This window comes from Musca autumnalis, unplaced genomic scaffold, assembly GCF_047663935.1.
Source record: "Musca autumnalis isolate F117 unplaced genomic scaffold, ASM4766393v1 scaffold_4, whole genome shotgun sequence".
In the NCBI taxonomy this organism is placed as follows: domain Eukaryota; kingdom Metazoa; phylum Arthropoda; class Insecta; order Diptera; family Muscidae; genus Musca; species Musca autumnalis.
Genome location: NW_027411977.1, coordinates 72,928,707 through 72,955,472, shown reverse-complemented (window position 1 = coordinate 72,955,472; position 26,766 = coordinate 72,928,707). Strand labels below are relative to the sequence as shown.

The 26,766-nt window shown below is 39.9% G+C and overlaps 1 protein-coding gene across 7 annotated transcripts in view; it reads right to left on the bottom strand.

The window, feature by feature from the left end:
• The window catches only part of blot (solute carrier family member bloated tubules), a 273,169-nt gene that overhangs the window by 206,819 nt on the left and 39,584 nt on the right, over window positions 1–26,766 (bottom strand). For 3 of the 7 annotated variants that reach the window (XM_073986029.1, XM_073986030.1, XM_073986028.1), the window contains exon 1: window positions 6,963–7,370. The gene's annotated coding sequence lies outside the window, so the exon portion shown is untranslated. Of the gene's footprint in view, window positions 1–6,573; window positions 7,410–21,200; window positions 21,229–26,766 lie in introns of those variants that run through there. The other 4 variants (XM_073986027.1, XM_073986031.1, XM_073986032.1 and 1 more) reach the window with 3 other exon arrangements.

The window sequence follows — 26,766 nt, the reverse complement described above, 5'->3', positions numbered from 1 at the left end:
TCCCTAGCCGGCAGCACTTGGAGTGCAGATAAAGAAACCTTGTTGACCATAGGTCAGTCTGTGGTAAGCTATGCGTCTCCAGTCTGGTCTCTGAGATTATGTGATACGAATTGGAAAAAAGATTCAAAATTGCCAGAATGCCGCCCTGAGACCAGCAACAATAAAGCAAAACAATGAGATGCTTTCGTTGCCGTACCTGCTGGGATGTTACGGTGTGAGCCAATCACCATCTGGTGGGTAGGCCCGACACATTCAGGCAGATCAGGAAGGATATCATGCTCTACTGGGAGAGGTCCAACGATACAGGAGAGAACCCCTATCAAGCAGGTTTAAATAGTATTCACACGGATGCAGATGCAAGGGCCTTAAGAAATTATAATGTGAATAAAGTTCTCGAAATCTATTGCATCTATTGCAGTTGAGGAGCGTCAGCTGCCAAGACAAACCAGAATAGTTTTGGCTCAACTACGCTCGGAATATTGCAGTCGACTAAATTCTTATTGGACGGAAATCGACCACGCCGAGCAAGACATCTGCCCAGTATGTGGCATGGTCCCGAACGACACAAAACACCTTTTCAACTGCCCAGCCAAACCTACTCATCTAACAACAGTGGATCTGTGGTTACATCCCATCGAAGCAGGCACTTTCCTGGAACTGGAGATAGACCCAGAGCCAGATTGAACAGAAGAACGAACATACAAACATAATAACAAACACTGTTACAACAACAACAACATAAAGCAGTGATGGTAGCATTGGATCTGACTAAAACTTTGTCGAGAATCTCACCTCCGGCCTTGGAACTATATGTGTGGTCGCCAGTCATACGTGAAATTCTGAAATAAAAAGTGCAAACCCCGTAGAGCGAAAAAAAGAGGAGAACTACTTTTCTGCAATTCCCGACAGCATTGAGTTAACTACGTACGCGAATGATTGTAGCAAAGACCCTCTTTCATCTCAAGTGGACACTGAACTCCCCGTGGTGTCACCTGGGGAACTGTCTTTAGCACCCGTTAAAGGTAGTGAGGTAACATGTGCCGTGCTTTCACCCATAAGAACGGTAAAAACTTGGGTTTGGGCGTCGGGTTAGTAACCCTCCCCTAGAAAAAACAGCCTACTATGAAAAAACGAAAGAAAAGTAAAACAAACCCCTCTAAAGTTGACGAACCCTGCATACGTTTTAAGGACCATGATCTGCGAATCTGCACCTGGAATGTTCGCACTCTTTATAGAGAAGGTGCAGTCTTCGCATTGACAGACGTACTTGAAAAGTACAAGGCCGATTTTCCTGCCATACAGGAAATACGATGGTTTGGGAAAGGCGTCACAACAACACCTAAAGGTGACGCACTGTACTATAGCTGCCATGACGTAAAGCATGAGTTTGGTTGCGGATTCGTAGTTAGTCGGAGGCTAAAACATCTGGTATCAAGCTTCACCCTAGTGAATGAAAGACTTGCTGCAATTCAAATAAAAGCTAAATTCTTCAACATCAGCTTTATTTGCGCTCATGCGCCCACTGAAGTAAAGGACTAACAGACCAAAGATATATTTTACGAGCGCTTAGAAGAAACATATGACCGTTGCCCTGCCCATGACATTAAAATCATTCTAGGCGATTTTAATGCCAAAATTGGAAAGGCCCAACAGTCGGGAAATTCCGTCTCCACAGTGAAACATCTGACAATGGTATGAGGCTGATAGACTTTGCAGCTGCAAAAAACATGGTAGATAGCAGTACCAGATTTAATCATTTAATCATCATTCGGACCACTACCTTGTTGCAGCAAAGGTACGCACCCGTTTAAACGTAGCAAACAAAGTACGAACAGACACAACACGAAAGTTAGACATTGGTAAGCTGCAATCACAACAGATAGCCACAGCATATTCCACTCAACTAGCCCAATTGTAATCAAAGCACTCCTCATCCCGATAATATATGAGGAAAATGGCAAAACATTGCCCACTCCATGCAAACAGCCGCAAAATCCATACTTGGATACCAGAGAACTCCACCAAGGAATCCATGGTATGATCAGGAGTGTCGTGCTGCCACCGAAGAGAAAAATGCGGCATATAGGGCTACTTTACAATCCGTAGCAACGGGTAGCGCACGAGAGAGATACAAGGAGAAAAGGAGAGAGGAGAAACGTCTTTTCCGCAGGAAAAAGAGAGAGATGGAAAAGCGGGAGTGTAAAAAATCGAGATGTACAGGAGCCAGAATGAAGTCCGAAAATTCTACCAAAGAGTCAAGCATCAAACTGATGGCTTTGGTACAGGCACATCCTCCTGTAGAGACCAGCATGGTAATTTGGTAACTGATAAAGATAGTGTACTCAGGATATGGAAAGAACATTTTTCAAAACTGTTGGTATCCAATAGCAGCGAAGACGACGAAGATACCACAGTCCCAATCCCAGAAGATGGTATTGAATGTATACCGCCCAGCTAAGATGAGGTAAAGACAGCAATAAATCGGCTGAATAATAAGGCATAATAAGGCAGCAGGAGCCGATGGCTTACCTGCCGAGCTGTTCAAAACCGGAGGCGACACGCTGATAAGGTGAATTCATCAGCTAGTTAGCACCTTCTGGCAGGAAGAACGAGTACCCGACCGACCCGATTGGAACCTGAGTATCCTGTGCCCCGTCCACAAGAAGGGAGATAAGACAGTATGCTCTAACTATAGGGACATAAGTCTACTCCCTATTGCCTGCAAGATCGTGTCAGGTATATTGTGCGAACGACTAAAGCCTATGGTCAACGAGATAATTGGACCATACCAATGCGGCTTTAGACCTGGCAAGTCTACCATTGACCAGATATTTACCCTGCGGCAAATCCTGAAGAAGATCCAAGAGATGCAGATCGACACCTACCACCTTTTTGTCGATTATAAAGCAGCTTTCGACACCCCGCTGCGTTCAAAGGTATTCCAAGCCATGTCTGAATTTGGTATCCCCGCAAAGCTCATCTGGCTTTGTAAAATGACTTTAACTGACACGAGGTCCTCAGTCAAAATAGGAAAGAACCTCTCCAAAGAGTTTGGTACCAAAAGAGGTTTCAGACAGGGAGACAGCCTTTCCTGTGATCTCTTCAACATCCTGCTGGCAAACGTCAAAAGAAGTGGCACAATCTACACCAATAGTCACATGTTACTTGCTTATGCTGATGACATAGATATCATGGGTCGAAGGAGAATCTGCTAAAGTGGGTCTGGCGGTAAACGGTGAGAAGACCAAGTTGACGGTGTCGACGCGTCCATTGAGCTCGGACCGACTGTAGAAGTTGGTTCCTATAATATTGAGGTAGTAAAAGACTTCGTCTACCTCGGCACCTCCGTAAACACAACAAACGACATCAGTTGTGAAATAAAAAGAAGAATTGTATTGGCCAACAACTGCTACTTTGGTTTAAGTAAGCAGTTTAAAAACAAAGCCACATCTCGTCAAACAAAAATAACGCTCTACAAAACACTGATACTACCCGTGCTGATGTATGGCTCCGAAGCCTGGGTACTTGCGCAAGCAGACATGGCAGTGCTTGGTGTGTTTGAAAGGAAAATTCTTCGAAAGATCTACGGGCCGATTTGCGTTGACGGTGAATATCGACGTCGTATGAACCACGAGCTATATAAGCTATACAAAGACATGAATATAGTTAAACGTATCGAGATGCCGCGATTGCGTTGGCTAGGCCATATCATAAGAATGATCGATGATGAACCCGCTAAAAAGGCGTATAAATACGGACCGCTTGGCGGTGCACGCAGAATTGGCAAGCCACGGAATAGATGGCGCAAACAAGTGGATGATGAGATGAAAAGGCGCGGTATTCGAGAGTGCGAAGCAACAAATAGAGAGACTTGGAGATCTTTTCTTAGTTCGGTCTATGGAACAAATGTTCTGTAATGGGCCAGCTAAGTAAGTAAGTAAGCAAAGACCCTTGAGGCCTTAGTCCTCTCCAGTATCAGAAATAGCTATCAAAATCGAACGATACCCTCGATTTTCGGTATTTTAAAGGTTCTAGTCATTATCGCACCGAAATTGATGAAGTTTGGTATTTAATCTCCCTCAGGCCTAAAACACTTTCTACCAGTAATTTGTCAGTACTGGTCCACATTTTAGAAAAGCCACCATTTTAAAAAAAATCCCGTCTCTGGAATTCCCGATGTAAAACTCTATCCATATGTGAAATTATGTTTATGACGATCGGTCAACATTAACCCCTTCAATTTTTGATTGAAATTCCTACCCCTAATTATACCCTCAGCCTTTAGGCTAGAAAGGGTATATACATTTTCATACGGGCAAAATGTGCCTCATCGAAATAATGGTTTTAGACCCCAAGTATGTTTGCACGAAATGTGTTTCAGACAATTTGGAGTTGATTTGGCAATGTCCGTCCGTCTGTCTGTCTGTTTGGCTGGTAACTATCGAACGGATGAACCGATTCGGTTTAATTTTTGGCTTTCGCAATATTTTGTCCAAACTTAGTTTAAGTTCGAAGATGACCCATATCGGTCCACTCCTTCCGGTACCGCCCCCACAAAAGTTCCAAAATGTTCGGAAAATTTGTGGGCATGATAACTCTTGAAGGGAGTAACCGATTTGGTCCATACTTTGCACATCGTGAAATTTCTACCAAACTTAGGTGAGGTTCCAATATGGACTCAATCGGCCCACTCCTTCGGGTACATCGCACACAAAATTTCGGATAAGTTCAGTTTAGGACCTGCTCTCGAATCGCTTTAATTTTTGTTGCAACAACTTGTACTCACTTCCCCCCATACGACGGTACAAGTTTCATCAGCGGCAAGTTCATACTTCCTGAGAAAATGGCCGGAAAGGTGTAAAAAGCCCCTATGACACCTTGTGTAGTGGTTGGACCGCAAGATAACTCTCGAACGGATCTGCCGATTCGATCCAAAATTTGGCCTTCATAATATTTTGTCCAAACTTAGTTTAAGTTCGAAGATAAGCCATATCGGTTCAATCCTTCAGGTACCTCCCCCACAAAAGTTCAAAAATGTTCGGAAAAATTGTGCACACGATACCTCTTGAAGGGACGGACCGATATGGTCCATACTTTACCCATCCTAATATATCTACCAGATATAGATCAGGTTTGAATATGGACTATATTTGCCCATTCCTTCGGGTACCTCCCACACAAAATTTCGGATAAGTTCACTTTAAGACCTGCTCTTGACTAACTTTGATTTCTGTTGAAGCAACTTGCAATCGCCGTCTCAATTACAACGGTAAAAGTTTTTTCAGTGGCAAGTCCATACTTCTTGGGAAAACATCCCGAAAGTTGTAAAAAACCCCCTATGGCACCATGTGGTGTTGTTGGAGATCACAATAACTCTCGAACTGATAGACCGAATTGGTCCAAAATTTGGCCTTCGTCATATCTTGTCCAAACTTAGTTTAACTTCTAAAATGGTCCATATCGGTCCTCTCCTTAGGATACCTCCACCAAAAAAGTTCAACATTTGTGTCCAGGGTCTGTTCGGAGATCCTTTGGAAATGTATACTGATGATGTTCTTTGTGGTCCTGTTTACAGTCGTATTATGTTTTTCGTGGACAAGTCCATGCTTCCTGGCATGCTGGTCCAACAGGTGTACGATAACCCACTGAAATGACTAGTGGGCGCGATATCTATCGAAAAGATATGACTCTCAAAATAAGATCCACTTCCGTAATTCACTTTGTCGGTCCATTCTCTCCTCCGCAAAACTTTTCAACTTTAATCCTAATCCACATTTTTGTTGGTAAGTTTAAATGTCCAAAAAGTGCCACAAAATTCTGAAAAGACCCTAAATACATACGATCTGTCCTTAGAATCTCTGAGCCGATTTTCATAAAATTGTGTAGGATTCGTTTTTTACCCACAACAATGACCTGTTAAATTTTTTTATCGATTGGAAATTATGTCCCGTAGAGCCGTTTTTCTGAAAATGTTTCCTTTTGGGCGCCATTCAAAGTACTATGGAAATAAAGATCGGTCAGGGGCACGGGTAAGCGTTAACCGATCGTCATAAATTTTTGTAGGATTCGTTTTTTAGAAATACCAAAGAACTGGCAAAGTTTTTTCATCGATTGGACTATAATTGCGACCTTTAAAGAATTTTGAAAATTGAAAATTCACCTTTGGTGCCGTGCAAATTACTGTGCAAACAAAGATCGCTCGGGTGGCACGAGTTAAAATGTTCTTATACTCGTATAAGGTTTTTGGGTCAAATGGAAAACATAGGGGGCAGGAATTCCAAGAAAATTGTTTTTTTGGGTAGCCCTATTGCACAGTCTTTACAAAGATATCCCATACAAAATTATTGGTCTGTTCCAGTACTGCATGAATCTACTAATATTTAATATATTTTCGATAACATAAGGAAACAAATGTTATCAAAGTAAAAAGTAGTAGATTCTTGCAGGTTCTGGAACAATTTGCAATGTGTTGCAATACAAAAAACATGACAGCTCATATCAACATTTCTGCTTTCAACTAATAATACTTTCTTCTCTGACAATTAAAATTTCCACAATCACAAAAAAACTTACCAACGACAAAAATAGGTATCCAATTTAAAAAGACAATACGTAAATCCCTTTTAAAACCTCAGATCAGAGACGCCACAATGTTTTATTATTTGTTAATTGCTTTTGAACTCAATATTTAACTGGCACTTAATTGTTTTGATTTTTTTCCATTGATTTTGTTATTTTTGTCGAATCTACTGATGCACACGTAATTCAGATTTAAAAACAATACTTTAAATACAATTTACTTTTTTTATTCAATTTCCTCTTTTTTTCCATTTCATTAGAACATTGTAACGAAATTTATTCAAATGCGTTTGACAAATATTGGGGCGTAATTACACAAAAAATACGCACGTACGCACACACATAAACACACTGATAGAGCACAAACACACTCTCACACTCACGTATAAAACATTTTAGCCATTAGAAGGTTATTTTGCGTATTCCTGGAAAATATCGTCGTCATTATCGCCAAACATTAATATTTATTCTATTCAAATGCACAACGTACACGACGGGATGGTTAGAGGGCGGGCGAACCGGACGGGCCGTTTAAACGAACGGACGTTAACTACAAGTTTTAAAATTCTGAATTCATCTTCTCAGACTTCAACTACCACAAAAAAAAACATGCAAACACAACAAATGAATATTTTTAAGCGCGCTCGACCGTATTCGTCATATCAACATGCATTCGAACCGTTTCAAAACAAAACTGAAAACAAGTTAAATAATTCCCACCAACATCACCTGTGAAACAGCCATCAAACCATCGACCGACCCAACAACCAGCAGCGCATTTCCAGTCAATCATGCAAACTGAACGTTAAACGCAAGTAACTACCTGCTCTGTTCCGTTTGTTTTGTTAGCCATTTTTCTAGAGAAGAGAGATACCTTCTCAAACAAGAGATCTCAGATCTGTCGCAAGATACTTATTTGTTGTTGTAGCTAGAAGTGCGAGTCAAGAGATAAGCGATGTTGTTGTTGGCAAAGAGTGAAAAATTTTTAAAATGCAAACTTACTTTCTTGCGACTGTCTTAAAAGATGTTCAACAGTGTTGTCAATACGTTCATTTAGTTATACTCGTAGATACAAGAAAATAAAAAGCCGTCGGGTTTGATCGATCGATCAGTGATGATCAAATAGTTCAGCAAAGAAAAATTAATAAGTAAAATGAGCCGGTTAAGCGAATGTGCAGACACGACAAACGAATTTGGATCAGCTCGATTGGAACTCTAAATTGATGTAGTAATGAATGCAACCCATAAAACTTAAATATGGTACAATTCTTACCTCAGAATAACTACTCTTACGGTGATATGTCCATTTCACCAAGCTTTTTCGGGATCCAACGTGAACAACTTAGCTGAATCGAAAACTCACTTTGCGATTTAGCAAATCAGATCCCATTGCACCGGCATTCCTGAAATTGAATCGGCAACATAACCGGCTTTGCATGAATGATGTCTGGACGTCAGAAACTTCTCCGGATGATTACGGCCCTTTTGGTCAAAATTCCGTCTAAAAATATTCTGCAAAGTCATATTATGTAAATCAAATCGACAATATATAATTTGACGATACGCTTCGGTGCCAACAGATGGATTTCGTAGGCGCAATCTCGGAGCAATCATAATATTGTGTGTATAATAATATAAGAAGATTAACCCGGTAAAAAGCTCCAATGTAACCAAAGCTTTATACCTTCTATTTGTGGATTTTGAGCGAGCCTTGACACGGTAGTCATAGCCTTTGACAAGGAATGCGCTGATCTGCAAGGGAATCCAATTTAAAACAAGTGTCAATCGGCTTTGCCTACAGAGGTATACCCTCAGCCAATGTGAATTGAAACTTTCATCTACGGACAGAATGTATTTAGCGTCTCTTCAGAATTTTGTGGCCCTTTTTCAACATTTGGACTTGCCGACAAAAATGTGGATTAGGAATTAACACAAATGTTGAACTTTTGTGGGGGAGATACCCTTAGAAAGGACCGATATGGGCCATTTTAGAAGTTAAACTAAATTTTGACAAAATATTAGGAAATCCAAAGTTGGACCAAATTGGTTACACCATTCAAGTGATATCGTCCTAACAATTTAGTGACATTTTTTATTGGGGAGAAGTACCGGAAGTTGGGGACCGGTATTGCCCCATGAAACTAAGTTGGGATAAAATATGACGAAGACCAAATGTTGCACCAAATCGGTAGAACAGTTCGAGAGCCACATATGGTGACATAGAGCTTTTTACACCTTTCGGGATGTTTTCCCAAGAAATATGGACCTGCTGCTGAAAAAACTTTTACCGTCGTAATGGAGATAGCGAATGCAAATCGCTTCAACAAAAATCAAAGTGATTCGAGAGCAGGCCTTAAAGTGAACTTATCCGAAATTTTGTGTGGGAGGTACCCAAAGGAGTGCACAAATATAGTCCATATTCGAACCTGATCTATATCTGGTAGATATATTAGGATGTGCAGAGAATGGATTACATCAGTCACTCCCTTCAAGAGTTATCGTGCGCATACTTTTTCCCAAGATTTTTGAATTTTTGTGAGGGAGGTACCTGAAGGAGTGGATCGACATGGTTTATCTTCGAACTTAAACTATGTTTGTACAAAATATTACGAAGGCCAAATTTTGGACCGAATTGGCAGATCCGTTTGAGAGTTATCTTGCGCTCCAACCACCTCACACGGTGTCACAGGGGTTTTTTGCAACTTTCAGGCTATTTTCTCAGGATGTATGGACTTGCCCCTGATGAAACTTATACAGTCGTATGGGGGCAGTGAATACAAGTTGCTACAACAAAAATCAAAGCGATTCGAGAGATGGCCCTAAACTAAACTTTTACGAAATTCTGTGTGGGAGGTACCCGAAGCAGTGGACCGATTGAATCCATATTGAAACCTTACCTAAGTCTGGTACACGTTTCACGATGGGCAAAGTATGCACCAAATCGGTTACTCCCTTCAAGAGTTATCGTGCGCACAAATTTTCCGAACATTTTCGAACTTTTGTGGGGGAGGTGCCAGAAGGAGTGGACCGATATAGCACATCCCAGAACTTAAACTAAGTTTGGGCAAAATGTTACGAAAGCCAAAATTTGAGCAGAATCGGTTCATTCGTTCGAGAGTTATCGTGCGCTCCAGCCAGCCAGCCAGACAGACAGACAGACGGACGGACATTGCTCAATCGACTCCAAAGTGTCTGAAACACATTTAAGGTTAACTCGGTAAAAAGCCCAAAGCTTTATACCTCATATTTGTGGATTTTGAGCGAGCCTTCGACACGGTAGTCAGAGTCTTTGACTAGGAATGCAGGGAATGAAGGGAATCCCATTTAAAATTATAAACCTTATTCGCAAAATATAAACAGATGCAAAATCCAGAGTGCGTTTTACAGGCGAAGAAAGCCAGTACTTCGAACTTTACTCAGGGGTGAAAAAAGGTTGTGCCTTGTCTCCCAATCTGTTTCTCCTACTACTGCGAAGAATATAAAAAAGAAGAAAAGAAAATAAAACTAATGCTGATCGGTGCCAAAAATTCGGCCCAATTACAATTCCATGAGCAGCTGATTGAAGATCTCCAACCTCGAAAATACAATTTTCAAAGACGGGGTTTTATTGCCGACTGAATTATTAAAGACCTGATCGCCTTTTACCAATGAACGCAAACAAACGAGACGAAACCGCCAAACGTTTGCGGTGTGTATTGTACGTTTTCGTTTTTTATGAGTTGTTGTGAAGTTGAGAAATTTTCATGTTCGTTTTGTCGCACTGACGAATGTAAACAAAACGAAACTAAACAGCGAGTTCGGTCAACTTGGATTATGTTTCATTATGTTTGGTCTCATGTTGTTTTTCTGTACGTCGGATATTACTGTTCAACAGAAAATACGATGCAATCAGGAAACACGTCACAACAACACTTAAAGTTAAGTTTGGTTGCGAATTTGAAGTTAGTCGGATGTTAAAATATCTGGTCTCCTGTTTCACCTCGGTGGATGAAAAACCTAGTAAAATTCGAATAAAAGCTTAATTTTCCATAATCAGACTAATCAGGAATGCGGCAATCGCCACAGATGGCCACAGCATTTTCCACTCAACTGATACAATTGCTTATTGAAAGCACTCCTTGTTGCAATAACATATCAGTACAATGGCAAAGTATGGCCCATTTCCTCCACCAAGAAACGCAACTTCATCCAAAAACCGTAAAGTAAAACAGAGAGTTCCTCAAGGCGGGGTAATATCTCCGGAACTGTTTAACCTCTCCTTTTCTGAAATTCCACACCCTCCAGATTTTCTTATCTTGGCTTCTGGTTCTATCGATAGGTTAAATGTCTACATAGCTGACCTTATGCAGTTCTTTCATCTGAGGAATATGAAAATATCTGCCGCTAAATCCACTGCCACACTGTTCACCACTTGGACGGAGGCATTTGGGCTGCTAACAAAGAAAGCTTATATCACCTACAAAGCAATAGGCTTGACGGTGGTAAGCTTTACGGCGCCAGCGTGGTATGCAAATGTTAGCGCTACGCGGTGTTGGAATACTCAAACCTGCCAGATTGCAACCCTGAAAACTGCAACAGAATGCCTCCTCATGACACCACTAGGCCATCTTAATATTTTTTTTACCGATGCATCAATACAAGAGGATATTGTCAATGCAGTACCTGTTTTGGTGTTATCGCAGTGAGCATTCCTGCCACGATTTAATGGATAGGCCTCCCCCACCCAGGCACGTCAGCAGAGATCTTCATGATCTATAGCATTGGTGATCACTTCCTTACGGTAGCGTAAAAACAAACCACACGTATTCCCTCTTTATTTCTCATTTGCCATTGCTTAGTAATGGGGAGAGTGTCTTACCACTCCTAATACACGAACTATTCTGAGCACCCCTGATCTAAAGAGAGAGGTCCATCGCAGCGGAAGAATGCCAATGCCATCACGAGTGATTTAAGCCCAGTTAAGGGATGATCAATTCGGCCCGGATTGATGCCACAATACCCTACACATGTGGATTGGGACCACACGACACGCTGCATTTGTTTAGCTCCCCACCTGACCCCACTCACCTGTATCCTGCTCCTTAATGGACGCATCCAGTCCAAGTTTCAGAATTTTTGAGTCTGGATACAGAGGAATCAGAACCTGATAACTGAAATAATACACTAACAAACATATTTGTGTTGCTACTACAGCAACCAAAAAATCCATAATATAACCAGGAGTGTCGAAGAGAAGAATGAGGGGTATAGAGCTACTCTACAATCAGTAGCAACGAAGAAAAACGTAGCAGAGAAGAGCAATATGATTTTTCCAAAAAGGTGGTATCCAAAACTAACAAAGGCGACGACGCAAATCCAATCCCAGAAGATGGTATTGAGGGTTCACCGTCCGGGCAAAACGACGTAAAGACAGCAATAAACCGGCAGAAGAATAATAAGGCCGCAGGAGCCGAGCTGTTCAAAACAGGAGCGACCGGTTGATGTAGGGTATATGTCTGATGGTTACCACCATCTGGAAGGAATAACACGTGCCCGGCGATTGGATGTTCAGGATCATCCTGTGCCCCGTCTACAAGAAAGAAGATAAGACCGTGTGCTCTAACTAGGTACAGCGGCAAAAGTCTGCAACCTTTTAAAAATAAGCTAGGGTCTGGGATACAGTGTATATAGTAAAGCCTATGGTCAATTAAATAATTGGGCCATACCAATGAGGCTTTAGACCAGGCCAATCTACCATTGACCAAATATTTGCCCTGCGGTAAATCCTGGAAAAGACTCAAGAGATGCAGATCGACACTTACCATCTTTTTGTCGATTTTAAAGCAGAAGTCGACAGCTCAAAGGTATTCCAAGTCATGTCTGAATTTGTTATCCCCGCAAAGCTCATTCGACTTTGTTAGACGAAATTAACTGGTACCCGGTTCTCAGTTCAAATAGGAAAGAACCTTTACGAACAATTTAGTACCAAAAGCGTTTTAAGACAAAGAGACAGTCTTTCAACATCCCGCTGGAAAATGTTATACGAGATGCAAAGGACAAAAGAAATTATACAATCTACAGGTACAGATGTTACTTGGTTATGCTGCTGACATTGACATCAGGGGACGATTAATAAAGGAAGTAACTGATACCTTTAAGAAGGTCGAAGGAGAATCTGCTCAAGTGAGTCTGGCATTAAACGGCGACAAGACCAAGCTGATCGACTGTGGAAGTCGGTCCATATAATTTTGAGGTACATAGTTAAAGACTTCGTCCATCTCGGCGACGCCAAAAACACAACAAAGCACTCCAGTTGCGAAATAAGAAGAAGAATAGTACTGGCTAACAGATATTAGATTGGCTTAAGAGTAAGCAGTGTAAAAACAAAGCCATATCTCGTCAAACAAAAATAACATTTTACAAAACACTGATAATACCCGTGCTAATGTATGGTAGCGAAGCCTGAGTACTTGTTTAAAAATAAGCCATTGCTCTGGTGTGTTTGAAAGAAAATTTATTCAAAATAGCAACGGAGCAACGATGCTTGGGATAGGCCATGTCATAAGAATGAGTGATGATGAACCGCTAAAATAGCAAATAAATACAGTCCTCATGGCGATACACGCAGTACTGGCCAATACTAAATTGAAAAGTAACGCAACAAATATGGATTAATGGAAATCTTTTTTTTCTGTAGAGGCCTTACTTACTAGATAAAGCGGGGAACACACGATCAGTTTTGACTGCCAATTTTGCTCAAATAATCGGTTGCTTGCCAGTGTGGCCGTTCATTTTTGTCAGTCATCAGGCAACCACAAAATATTTTGTGGTTGCTGGACGGTTGGACAGTTATCGATAATTCTGAAAAATCGACAGTCAAAACTGATCGTGTGTACCCCGCATTAGGTGGTTCTGCCTGACAGGATCAATCGATTCACAACAACAGTGTGTTGTGGTTACAGCGCAAGATAAATCTCGACCGGATCTGCCGATTCGATGCAAAATTTGGCCTTCATAATTTTTTGTCCAAACATAGTTTAAGATCGAAGATAAGCCATATAGGTCTACTCCTTCAGGTACCTCCCCCACAAAAGTTCAAAAATGTTCGGAAAAATTGTGCGCACAATAACTCTTGATAAGAGTGACCAATTTGGTCCATACTTTATACATCCACATATATCTTACAGATATAGATCAGGGTCGAATATGGACTTTATTTGTCCATATTCAGATAAGTTCACTTTAAGACCTGCTTCCTAATCGCTTTAGTTTTTGTTGAACAGCCTGAAAGGTGTAAAAACCCCCTATGGCACCATATGTAGTGGCTGGAGCGCACGATAACTCTCGAACTGATCAACCGATTTGGTCCAAAATTTGGACTTCGTCATATTTTGACCAAACCTCAGTTGCAGTTCGAAGATGGGGAATACCGGTCTACAGCTTCCGGTACTTCCCCCAATATTTAAAAATGTCACTGAAATGGTAAGGTATAGTCCAAACTTTGGATCTCAAAACATTTTGTCCAAATTTAGTTAAACTTCTAAAATGCATACCGATGCTGTTCGATATGGTCCCGTTTACAGCGATGTTATGTTTTCCGTGGACAAGTCCATGCTTCCTGGTATACTATTCCAAAAGTTATACGATGACCCACTGAAATGACTAGTAGGCCCGATATCTATCGAATAGATATGACTCCCAAAATAAGATCCACTTTCATCATGGACAATGTCGGTCCATTCCATCAAGTACCCCAATTCACATGGGCTGAGGGTATATCTCTGTCGGCAAAGCCGACTGATACTTTTTACTTGTTAGTCGGCAAGTCCATACTATCAATATATATGAAAGTTTCAGTTCACACAGGCTGAGGGTATATCTATCTCTGTCGACAAAGTCGACTGATACTATTTTACTTGTTTATTAATAGTCCACCAAATAAGACACCCGACAATGTACAAAATCAAAAACGCCAAATTGACAACACCGGTTATAGTTCATTTCGCTAATAAGCCGAAAAAAAGCGGAAACTCTCTGAATTTATTATGAGAATTCTGTTTGTTCTCACGTCTTCCTTAACCTTTTAGTAGATTCGCTCATTGTTCTACACTTTGTGGGTTTCGTTCGTTGATTGTTTTCATTTTCATTCTTTATGTTTTTGACTTCATTATTTTATTTTACTTTATTTTGCTTATATTGTTTATCACTTAACTATACTTAACCATGTTTATTGCGTGAGTATAGTATGTATGTGAGTCAGTGTCGGTGTGTCTGTGTATATGTGGGTGATTGTTTGTATATTCTTAAAACGTCAGTTATTTTTAGCCGGGATAAGAAGTGAACTGTCTGTCTGTCTGCCTTGCCTACTTCTGTAACCGTGTTCAGTTGCATGTATGGGAATTGTATGAAGGTACTACTTTGTTCATATTTTTTTTTTTTCTGGCTCTGCTCACAACTTGATTAAGGGCTAACGACCACAACATGATGATGAATAACATAGCCAAAGGGAGGGAGATTTCAGAAGAGCAACAAGAACTGCCTAACCAAAAAAAGAAGACACCACGGCTGACCGTTAAGTGCAAACGTATGTAGGTTTGTTCGTGTACGTGTGTAAACGGAAACAAATGTCACGAAGTCTTCAAATTTTGTTTCTTCAGTGGTTTTTTCTTTTCTTTGCCGGCAAAACATAACCGGCGACCGGCAAACTAATGTCATGTGAGCGTCTGAAATACTATTATCGTCATCATTATGCAGTATGCTCTGAAAAAAGACTTGGCGCGATCTGCATAATTTACTCGTTTAGAGTTCACCAGTCTTTGGAACATTGTAAGTAGATGCATTCATATGTATGTAAATATTCCTACAAGCACGAAATGCAAATGAGATGCATTAAATATTCTATAAAACAGGCTTAGCACTGAACCTGATAGATGATGTTAATGCATTTTAGTTAAACAAACAAGTTATTATTGCGTAATTGGATTTTCAAATGACGAAAATTCAACATTTGAATTTGTGGAAATGATTATGGATACTACATACATATGTATGTAGATACCAAAGTGTAGCCTTAATCAAGATCCATGATTTATCATGGTAACTATTTTATATCAAGTGGACACATGACTCCCTCCTTCATCTCAAACGTACATATACCTCGTCTTACCTTGGAAGGTACATTTACAAAGTCAATGGTCAGACTAGAGAGGTTTCGTAAACAAAATTGCGTTTAATTAGACGTTCCACAATCGACGTCCCCACTAGAGTAAATTTATAAAATTGCAGTATTGGAGAGGTCGATTGTGGAACACCTAATTAAACCTCTCTAGTCCGACCTTCGACAAAGGAGCGGCTATATATCCATGAATGCCTGACCCGAGCTCTTTTGGTTCGTACTGGGATGGAGCCATGAATCTGTTCCGAAACACGCCCGCAGTCTCCCCAACTACAACATATGCAGCATTTAACACCACAGCGACCAGCGAAAATACATCCTTCCCGCAAATCAATTGCAACGGTGTCCGTAACAAAGTCAGAGAAATTGTGGAATTAAAGAGTCAGAGAATATATAATGGTCGCTGCAATCCAGGAAACAAACCCCACCATCACCTGTACCTTGCAATTTTGCGATGGTTACAATGTTTTGCGAATTGAGGGTGGCCTACATACATATCTCATTTTAGGCTGTATCCACCTGTCCCCTGCGTTATATACCTGATATATAAAGATATATTCTACGAGCGCTTAGAAGAAACATATGACCGTTGTCCTGTCCATGACATTAAAATTGTTCTAAGCGATTTTAATGCCAAAATTGGAAAGGAGAATATCTTTGGACAAACAGTCGGGAAATTCAGTCTCCACAGTGAAACATCTGACAATGGTATGAGGCTGATAGACTTTGCAGCTGCAAAAAACATGGTAGTTAGCAGTACCAGATTTAAGCATCTCGATATTCATAAGGGCACTTGGCTGTCTCCAGACCAAAGAACAATAAATCAAATTGATCACGTTGTGACAGATGGAAAACATTCATCGAGCGTGTGTACGATCGTTCCGAGGAGCAAATAAAGTCTTAACGTTGCAAATAAAGCACGGACAGACACAACACGAAAGTTGGACATCGCCAAGCTGCAAACACAACAGATAGCCACAGCATATTCCACTCAACTGACCCAATTGCTTAATGAAAGCGCTTCTCGTCCCGATAACATATCAGCGCAATGGCAAAGTATTGCCCACTCCATGCAAACAGCCGCAAAATCCATACTTGGATACCAGAGACCTCCACCAAAGAATCCATGGTATGACCAGGAGTGCCGTGCTGCTACCAAAGAAAAAAATGTGGCATATAGGGCTACTTTACAATCAGTAGCAACGCGTAGCGCACGAGAGAGGTATCGGGAGAAAAGGAGAGAGGAGAAACGTCTTGTCCACAGGAAAAAGAGAGAGAGATGGAAAAGAGGGAGTGTGAACAAATAGAGATGTACAGGAGACAGAACGAAGTCCGAAAATTCTACCAAAGAGTGAAGCATCAAACTGATGGCTTTGGTACAGGCATATCCTCCTGTAGAGACCAACAAGGTAATTTGGTAACTGATACAGATAGTGTGTTCAGAATATGGAAAGAACATTTTTCCAAACTGTTGGTATCCGATAGCAGTGAAGACGGCGAAGATACCACAGATCCAATCCCAGAAGATGGTATTGAATGTATACCGCCCAGCCAAGATGAGGTAAGGACAGCAATAAACCGGCTAAAGAATAATAAGGCGGCAGGAGCCGATGGCTTACCAGCCGAGCTGTTCAAAACCGGAGGCGACACGCTGATAAGGTGTATTCATCAGCTAGTTTGCACCATCTGGCAGGAAGAACGAGTACCCGACGATTGGAACCTGAGTATCCTGAGCCCCGTCCACAAGAAGGGAGATAAGACTGTATGCTCTAACTATATTGCCTACAAGATCGTGTCAGGGATATTGTGCGAACGACTAAAGTCTATGGCCAACGAGATAATTGGACCATACCAATGCGGCTTTAGACCTGGCAAGTCCACCATTGACCAGATATTTACCCTGCGGCAAATCCTGGAGAAGACCCAAGAGATGCAGATCGGCACCTACCACCTTTTTGTCGATTATAAAGCAGCCTTCGACAGCCCGCTGCGTTCAAAGATATTCCAAGCCATGTCTGAATTTGGTATCCCTGCAAAGCTCATCCGGATTTGTAAAATAACTTTAACTGACACGAGGTCCTCAGTTAAAATAGGAAAGAACCTTTCCGAAAAGTTTGGTACCAAAAGAGGTTTCAGACAAAGAGACAGCCTTTCGTGTGATCTCTTTAACATCCTGCTGGAAAAGGTTATATGAGAGGCAAACGTCAAAAGAAGTGGCACAATCTACACCAATAGTCACGTGTTACTTGCTTATGCTGATGATATAGACATCATGGGCCGATCAGTAAAAGAAGTAAATGATAACTTAATGAAGGTCGAAAGAGAATCTGCTAAAGTGGGTCTGGCGGTAAACGGTGAGAAAACCAAGTTGATGGTGTCGACGCGCAATGCGTCCATTGAGCTCGGACCGACTGTTGAAGTTGGTTCCTATAATATTGAGGTAGTAAAAGACTTCGTCTACCTCGGCACCTCCGTAAACAAAACAAACGACATCAGTTGTGAAATAAAAAAAAAGAATTGTATTGGCCAACAGATGCTACTTTGGTTTAAGTAAGCAGTTTAAAAACAAAGCCACATCTCGTCAAACAAAAATAACGCTCTACAAAACACTGATACTAGCCGTGCTGATGTATGGCTCCGAAGCCTGGGTACTTGCGCAAGCAGACATGGCAGTGCATGGTATGTTTGAGATTAAAATTCTTCGAAAGATCTACGGACCAATCTGCGTTGACGGTGAATATCGACGTCGCATGAACCACGAGGTGTATCTGCTATACAACGACATCAATATTGTTAAACGTATCGAGATGCAGCGATTGCGTTAGCTAGGCCATATCATAAGAATGAGCGATGATGAACCCGCTAAAAAGGCGTATAAATACGGACCGCTTGGCGGTGCACGCAGAAATGGCAGGCCAAGGAATAGATGGCGCAAACAAGTGGATGATGAGATGAAAAGGCGCGGTATTCCAGAGTGCGAAGCAACAAATAGAGGGAATTGGAAATATTTTCTTAGTTCGGTCTATGGAACAAATGTTCTGTAATGGGCCAGCTAAGTAAATAAGTAAGGAAAGCTGACTGTTAAGGGTTCATATAATTTACCAATCACCGCTTCAGAGAGCTGCAGTCTTTCGGTGAGACATAACTAAATAAAATAAATAAGACTAAATACCAAATTTCAGCCATTTAGCTGCAAAATACCGAAAATCAGGAAGTACATCCAATGGGGGCTATATGAAGGCGTGGACCTATACCGGCAAATTTCTGGGAAAAAGTTGTATACCCCCCGAAGACTAAGTACCAAATCTCGGCCACTTCGTTGTGATATTGAGTCCGCAACCTTCATATATATGGATGCTATACTAAGGCGTGGAGCTATACGGACAAATTTAATATGGAACGTTTAATACCCCAAATGAAGACCAAATACCAACTGTCAGCCATTTCGCTAGAATATTGAGGCCACAACCTTAAAAATACTGGAAATATGGAGATACTGGAAATATGGAGTCTATACTAAGGCGTGGACCTGTACCGACAAGTTTCTGGGGGAAAGTTTTATACCCCAAACCAAGACTTAATACCAAAGTTCAGCCATTTCTGAGGAATATTAAGGCCAAAGTGCGTTCTATGGGGGCTATATGAATGCGTGGACCTTTACCGACAAATTTTTGGGAAAAAGTTGTACCCCCAACGAAGACTAAGTACCACATTTCAGCCATTTCGGTGTGATAATGATGCTAAAACCTTCAAAATACCGAAAATCGGGTGGTACCGCTCTATGGGGGCTATATCAAAACGTGGATCGATATAGCCCATTTGTAATACCAAACATCCTAAGAGTAATAGAAACTTCAATACCAAATTAAAAAGCTTTATCTTGAAAATTGCGAGCTGTATCTTGATTTCAATAGACGGACGGACAGGCGGACATAGTTATATCGACTTAGAATTTTACCCTGATAAAGAATATATACATACTTTATAGGGTCTCCGATGAATATTTCAATGTGTTGCAAACAGAATGACAAATTTAATTATACCCTCCATATTATGGTGGAGGGTATAATGAGAGCAACGGTTAAATCACTCTCGAATGCGGTAATGAAGGATAATAGAATGGCATTTACTTTCAACCGTATGACAGAGCTAGATCCGAAGATGTAGGAGTGTTATTTTAACCAGTAATTCATAGAGCACCCCGAGAATGATAAATCGAACAGGAGTGAGCTACGCCGTATAAGAGCCCTCCCAGCCAAGGAGGTACCACCACAATTTACAATGAGCAAAATTGCAGACGTCATCCGAAACGCGAAATCTTCCAAAGCGTTGGATCCACACGGAATATCAATGCTAATGCTTAAGAAACTGGATAAACCCGGAGTTGAGTATTTGACAAACGTCCTTAATTTATTGATAGCCACCCATATTGTACCAGAAAGCCGGAAACTGGGCAGTGTGGTCCTGCTACTGAATCCAAGTAAGGATGCCAGCAGAGGCTATTCGTACTGGTCGATTTCCCTCCTGTCGCCAGTAGCAAAGATTCTAGAGGCACTACTCCCTCCCATGATCAGTAACTGTTTCCCAGTTGCCCAGGATCAACATGGATTCTGGAAAATGCATAGTACCACAGCAGCATTACACGCCATATCCACACATATCAGGCAAGGATTGGTTTTTCCACTATTCTGTGCCTTTCGGACGAATTGCTTCGCGCAAGAGGCGCATTACTTCAAAGTAGTATTCCTTATTGACAGTTGCAGTCGAAGTAAATAGTGAAGAAAATCTTCACATTTGACCGAACTTGACGTGCATGTTTCGGTCTTGGCTCTTCTGGACATTTCTATTAGAGGTAATCTGGATCGTCGTCGATGTTCTCGGCCTTCCTTAAACCGGTTGTCGGATTTTCAAAGTGTTAGTCGAGGGGTCATGAACGATTACATAATGAGGGCTACACGATAAGTTTCTGGCCTATGCAACACTGATGATGATGATGCCACTTCTTGGAAGTGTCTTAATGGGGGTGGAAAATGTGTTTCAACAATTGGTTTAAAAGTGTAAACTACTTAAGAAAACAATAAACCCAATTTTGATAAAAAAATTTATTCGCGTATGTATTACCTTATATCGCATGATGAGGTAGTACATCAAATTCTTATATTTTCCTTCCTAATATTTCTACGTTCGAGTCATCCATTTCATCATTCATTTCGATTCGTTTTGAATTTTTGTCACTTTTAATGAGCGACGGTCAAGCGTGATGAACAATTTCACCGTATGTCACGTAGAAAGTTATAAGCATATCGAATGTTGACTGTTTGTTTAATTATCGAAATATGGAGTATTTTTGAGACCGCATTTTTTTAACTTCGTGTAGTTTACAAATCTTTACAAATCTGTGTCAAATATTAGCGGTGATACATACTACTGAACATGTATATGTATGTAATATAAAAAATTAACTTACCGCCAATTGCTGCTGATTGCGTTTGCTTCTGAAAATAGATAAAAACAAGAGATTTTAATGACTTTATGCAACGGCTAGATATTTAGGGAAAAAATCGATTTCTGTTTTTTATGCGACACCCCCCTAAATAGTTTAGTTTTGTTAGATTTTAAGATTGCCAAAATTTGGGCACAATCGGAAGATGTTAGCACGTGCCACGCGGAAAAAGTGAAACATTAGCAACTGACTATGTAAATTGTGGGCAAGGGTTAAATCACTCTTGAATATGGGAAAGAAGGATGATAGAACGACTATTACTTTCTACGGCGTGACAGTGATAGATTCGAAAGGGTGCCCGTATTATTTACAGTGGAAGAATATTCAAGCCCACCAAAATACCGTCCTAATGACTATAACAGGTGCAATGGTATGCACACCCGCCTTGCACACATAAGGTCGTGGGTTCGATTCCCCGGCCAGGCAACATCAAAACACTTTTCAACGGTGGCAAAATACCCCTCAGTAATGTTGGCGACATTTTCTGAGTATTTCAGCCATGTAAAACTTCTCTAGAAAAGTGGTGTCTTAGACACGCCGTTCGGACTCGGCGATAAAATGTAGGTCCCATATCATTGAGCTAATATGAATCGGGGTGCACTCAATGATATGAGAGAAGTCTCCCTTGTCCCTTATGGGATGTTTGTGGAACAACTATATACTATAATGACTATAACAGGGTGCTTCCTCGTGAGTCCGGTAGACCATCTTCGTGAGGAAACGACGATTTTACCGGTGCGTTGGCAGAACAAGATGCTTGGGTGTTACTGCCTGCCACAATCTGTTCGATGGAGAGACATGTCAGGAGAGATATTCTATGATGATCTAGAGAGAGATCCAAAGTTACAAACGAGAATCTCTAGATCAACGAGCCCATCAGCTAGGCTTATAAAGTATTCACTCTGATGCAGTTTCGTAGGTAGTATAAAGACACAATGTGAATTCCGTAATCGGAGACCAGTCTCCTTTATTGCAGCAGAAGAACGACAGCTACCAATGCAAACACGAGAGGTTTTATCCCAATAAAGATACGGACGATGCACCCGCCTCAATTTGTATTAGGCCCGAATTGATTACCATGATAAATCCACTCTCCTGTCTCCTGTTGGAGTAGTGCGGAACAGGGACGTACGCAGGGGGGGGGGCACTGGGGGCCCGAACCCCCCCCCGAAATGGTTTGGTCGACTACAATTTTTTGAGCTACTTTAACAAATTAATACGTTTTTTCTCTAAATAATAAAAATAATAAAAATTATTTTTGGAATTTTGAAAAGAAAACTTCGATTGTTCTGAAGGTTATGTACTAAAAATTTACTTTATGTACAAGTTGTCTAAGAAATATTTAAAATTTTTTTGTTTGAATACTATTTTTGAAAAAAACTTCCAGTAAAATCTGAATTACTTTCATATCTCATGTTATTTTATAATCAAAAATAATAAAGGCTCTAGAAATTCTATAATGAATATAAAGGTCTTGAGGTTTTAAGCTCTTTCTGTATTCAAAAAATGACGAGTTTAGTATTGTGCAGATTGGAAGTACATGAAATGACTATTTACTGGACAAAATGTAAGATATATCAAGTGTTTTCCGTGGAGTATATCTCTAAAACCAATTAGAAAATTGTTTACTACCTTACTTTTTTATTATTTATTTAATGGAGAAAAAATTATTATTGTGCTTTATAAAGTTGTAATATCTGCTATAAGTAGCATACCCACCAGAATTTTTTCTATTATTAACAAAGTTGTAATCTTACCATGACCAACTAAAATGACGGCTTGACACCATAATTATCAAAAGGAATTACTTCTAAAATTAGGTCCACTTCCAAAATGGGCCATTATTTCAGGTATCTTCTCCACAAAAGTGCAAAACTTTTGCGCTCTTATTGAAGTCAATTTTATGAGCTCAACATAAGTATTTATTCGCAACGCCCACAATCGTGAAGTTTTATACCCAAATGTTTCGATATTTTTGTCTGAAACTCTCTGAATACAGAATTTTTAGGACAAAGATTTTGGTTATGAAGCCCGTATTCGATCTGTCTATAGATTAAAGTCTCAACTCACACAGGCTGAGGGTATACCTACGTCGGCAAAACCGACTGATACTTTTTTAACTCGTTTTCGAGAAAACAAAGGATATGAATGTTCATATGTTTGCCTCCGCTGTGCCGACAGAAGTCATTGTCCTTGGAAAGTTTTAAATGTCATCGAGTTCATAAACATCTAATCATACAATTAAGATTGAAAAAAGGCGGAACAACAACCATTGGAATATCAGTTGATGCAGTTTTTCGGCTTAACCTATTTTGTCAGGACTTAGCTAAAATTTTGCCGAGACCTAATGTGGATTTCGTAGTCTCAAAAAGTGCTGCGAGTAGAATTCGGAGTCTATGAGTCGTAGTTGGTATCGCTGCACTTAAATTTTTGATAAGACATGCCGATATCCTGGAGTGGCCGTCATATTTTACAGTGGTAAATATTATCTAAAATGTATGGGAATGACTTATGCGTAAAATATACGACTAAAGGAGACAGTACGCTTCCAAAAATAAACTTGTTGAAAGAAAAAAGCAAGCATTGTTATGCATTACACCTGATTATTTAAAGAATCCTTGCCAAAGCAGGATATACGGTTGTATCCTTAATCAGGAAAGTCCTTCGTTTTTAATATAGATTGAATATACATCGATATTCTAATACAATCTTTCTGTATTCCCAAGTTTTAAAGGGGGGTTCTATTCAAATGAGCCACATTTTTTACTTCAATTTTTGACTTTATTTTGTTTTCCTTGAATAATTCTTATACAAATTGGATTTGAATGCAAATGAATGACTGAGTTTACTCTAAACACATAAAGCAAAACATAATAAAACTTCATATCTTGTATAATTCAGAAAAGAATGGAGGTTGAAAAAAATTTTGCAGGGGGTTCTATTCAAGTGAACGCAGTGTACTCTAAAGAAGAAGATATACTGAAAATCTTTGAAATAGAATCGAAAATGCCAAATAAGAGCTACTGTGGTTAAAAATTCTGGGATACATTAAAACGTATGTAGGTTTACGTTTACGGGTAATATTCATTTGAAAGATTTTTTTATAAATTGCGTCAATTCTGTTGGAGAATTTGGTTAAAAACTTCAGAATACCAGGCGGAATTTTTGTATGGGGACTATACTGAACGTGTTCTGATATGGTGCATTTCAATTCTAAACATCCAAAGACTAATTTATTATAATCTGTTCCAAATTTCAAACTTATATCTAAAATATTGTAAACTCTCTCTATTGAAATTATATACTTTGTGTGAAATTATATACTTTTTATATGAAATAAAATCAACAAAAAACCCTTTAAAATAGCTTTATGTAACGCTACACAAAATTTTTTAATTTCATAATTTTTGGTCAAGGTGTGCCCCCCCCCCGAAATAAAATCCTGCGTACGTCCCTGGTGCGGAAGACCCAATCAGTCGAAGCTCTATCCTGAGTTCAGCTACAGGAGCATACATTCTCCTAAAACTACCTAATTAAAAAGGTGTAGATAAATGGGACCTCATTACAATGGCTAACTCCATCCGACATTTGATCACACATATGTATGTGACCAAGCTCACTGTCCATCCATTGGACATGCTAATATTCACAGCGATAAATAACTCAAGAAAAAACTCTTCTTTTTTGTTACAAAGCATGCGTGAAAACCCACATAAGCTGGACATTTATCGATTTATTGCGCAAAACTGAATGCAAACAATACAACAGAGTTTTCAACCCCAAATCTGTTATCCCGCAGAAGAAAGAGGAAGAACAATGTGTATTGTAAAACTAACAAAGAAATTCTGTGAAATGAAAAGAAAACCAAAATCCGACGTTATTCCAATTTAATGGGAAAACAAAGGATTCAATTTTATTCCCTTTTGTTTGTTCTTTCTTTTTATGGTGTTCTCCTTCTTTGGAGGTTTTATTTGTTTCTTCTCACAAGCATTGTGTTGGAATACCTTGAAATTTCCTGTTACCTTTAGTTTATTGGTCTTCTTCTCTCTCTCCCTATCTCCCTCATTCTAAGGGTCTTAGTCATACATCTTCGACCTGCCGGCCATTGAAATGATGATGAATGACATGGAATGAGTGTAGGAGGTGTAATTAGATCCAGGTAGAATATTTAAGGGTATTAACCGCACTCTTTGTTGTTGTATTTGTTTATTTACCTTTGAACGGTATTTAATTTTAAATTAGAGCATTTTGTTTGATTTGATTGTTTGTTTTATCGGTTGAGAAAATGAAATTGAATTTGAATCGAATTTTTATGGGCCTATTAAGAGAATTACTTTAAGAATATTTAAAGAAACATGGTAACAATAAGAGCAATAAAGAGAGAACATATGCTCTTCTTCAACTTATTTGTCGAATTTTAGTGACAATAACTACTTATTTCGGGTTAAAATAATGGGTTAGTAGGTTGATTTGTAAGTACAGTCGAAATCGGTTATAACGACGAAATCCAAAGGTCCCAAATTTCTGCCCTTTATAGACCACCAAACAAATTAATATCGCTTGTAACGAAGTCATTTATAACGACATATCCTACGGCGGCGGATATTTCGATACCGGATTTACCCGGAACCACATACCAGCGGCTATCATCTCAGTGTACATATGTTTGTATTTCTATCGTTTTTCTGTATTTGGAGCAGCATATCCCGGAATGCCTGCTCCCGATTCTTTAGATCCTTGTCATTATACACGTGCTTGGATTGTCACATCCACAACCACCACACATTAATTTCCCTGAGATGCTGTAGACGCCAAAGGCATCTCATTTGTTGTTCCATGTGAGGGACTACAACTGGGACTATGTTGCTGCATGTTGCGTGAACACAACCCCCAGTGAGCATTCGTCGTCATCAGAATACGAGATCGAATCGAATACGATCCTCCCTACAGCACTTAACACCAGCAGTTGATGTTCCAATCCCTAAAAATTCACCATTTTTTGCAATTTATGTGCAATGAGTTAGAGAATCGCACTACAGAGTGGTATAGTGATGGCTGAGCAGATTGCTCACGATCAATGAGGAAGCCCATACAAGAATTAACGGAGAGTGACACAGTTCGCCAGATATTACAATCGTGCCACACCTGTAGTGCGATTCTCTAACTCATTTTTTGAGTTACCGACAAAAATCGTTAAAATTAAAATGCTTGTGATTTCGGTAATTAACGATATTATTCAGTAAGTTAGCGACCAATAAAAGTAGTCGTAAAGTTCTACCGACAGCAACAGTATTGTCAACTTTTATTTGAACTTTTCATTCATAATTTTGCATTTTAATGTAACCGATTTTTGTCGGTAACTCAAAAAATGTGTTAGAGAATCGCACTACTGGGGCTCAATTCTGTTTCTATGAAAATGTGAAACGAAAACTTTTATAAAGGAAAAAAGTGTCAAATGAAAAAAATTACAAAGGAAATATTTTTCATTTTAAGGCTTTACCTAATTAATTGCGTGTTGCGCGGCGTTAGA